Genomic DNA, 1,818 nt, shown 5'->3' with positions numbered 1-1,818 from the left:
TGCATCTTGGGTATTCTAGACAATGGCGCTTGAAGCCTTCACAGATCTGTGCCTGTTTAGAAGTTGTAGATATTTCTCACCAAAAAATAAAAAGTTTATTAGTTGCAATGTTATGATCTACCAATAAAATGGCATTTAATGATTATATCCTATCGTACCTATAATTGCTCATCTTACAATGCTTACATTCAGATTCTAATATGGAAAAATGAACCTTACTGTATATTTTTCAAACCTAAACTGGCTCAGTTTCATAAACCTTGCCATTGCTTGATCCCCCACCAGCTTCATTTAACCACAGTGGAACGTCTCTACTGGTGCTAGCTGAACTCACTGGAAAAATAAAATTACGGTAAGCTCTCTAAAAAAAAATAAAAAAAATATGGCGTCATTCAAAGATAATTAGACACACGTGCAGACCAGTGATGGGTGTATGATGGTGAGCTTGCATGTCTAGAATGGGCCCAAGAGGCCATCGGTTGTAGCCCGTTCTACAACTACCAGCGTGGATTCTCTGAGTGATCAACTGCTGCTTTTTTTTGTCATTGACTGCAATTGGTTCAGTAAGAAATGTTCAAATTACCGCATATTTCTGTTTTTCTTCCATAGTTATCTGAGAATTCTGAGCTTTTTAATTTTATTCACTGTTTAGCTAATCAGCGTTAGAGCAAGCTGCCATCTTCCCTTCAAAACGTATTTAGGCATGCCAAGTTAAGAAGAACATACGGCATTTTGATGTTTTTATTTTTGTGGTTGTTATTCTTTCATTTGTAAAGTGACCTTGAACGTTGTGAAATGTGACAGAACGTGAGTTTCAGCAGCTGCAGGGAAACGCATTGATCCCCAGAAAGCATTCACAGGAACTTTCTGTTTAGAACGACTGGAGAAGACTCACAGCGCTCCAGGTCTAATTATCTTCTAGCTCAGAACTGGGAGCCATAGCAGTTCATACCGAACATTAAAATAGCCTGACATAATAAAACAAGTCAAAGAAACTGTAAAGAGCTGCAATAAAAAAACAGAGATTTATCTTTTAAATCTTTGTTGTTCCAGCTCATTAAAACTGCTGTAGCTTCTCCCCTTTAGCTGCTGAAATATGAACTCTGCTTCTGATAATTAACATGTTTACTGTGAACATCAGGATGAACTCATTGTACAGACTCAGCATGCATTAGACCATTAACTTTACTATTATTACTAAATGTGAAAATGAAAGGAAAAAGATACATTCCAATTTACCTCAGTTGGATTCACAGTTTTGCACATAATTGCATTTACAAAACCTCTGCTTTGGAATGAGATGATGCTTTGAAAGTAAAAGTCTAGGTAGATGGATAAATGGACCCTGAGAAGGACTGGTGCTGTGTGGCAGGGTCCCATTAAGTCCTGGAGACAGACACCAGACCCTGTGACCCTGCTAGAATGAAGGGGGTAGAGAAAATGGATCGGTGCATGCTTTGAAGAATGTTAAAGGTTTTGTCATGTTTTTGCATTTTTGTATGATTAACTGTAATGGATCTCCAAGATAAGAATCAACTCTCAGGTTTCTTTCAATAAAGCAGCTCTCCCAGTCACCCAGGCCAAAAAATGTGCAGGAATCTAGTCGTGGTGTTTTCTAAAGTGTGCTTCACAAGACATACACACGCACACAAATGCATTCTTCTTATGAAAAATGCATATTCATGCAAAACACACTTCCAGACACATGGATTCTGTCAGTCCAAGTACACACTTTCTGTTGGTGACAAGCTGGTTGCTTGTCACCAACAAGCAACCAGCTTGAAACAGAGTCCTCTGTTTCAAGAACAGAGGACTCTG

The sequence above is a fragment of the Poecilia formosa genome, unplaced genomic scaffold (genome assembly GCF_000485575.1).
Source record: "Poecilia formosa unplaced genomic scaffold, Poecilia_formosa-5.1.2 Scaffold91, whole genome shotgun sequence".
Classification (NCBI taxonomy): Eukaryota; Metazoa; Chordata; class Actinopteri; order Cyprinodontiformes; family Poeciliidae; genus Poecilia; species Poecilia formosa.
This window is presented reverse-complemented; position numbering follows the sequence as displayed.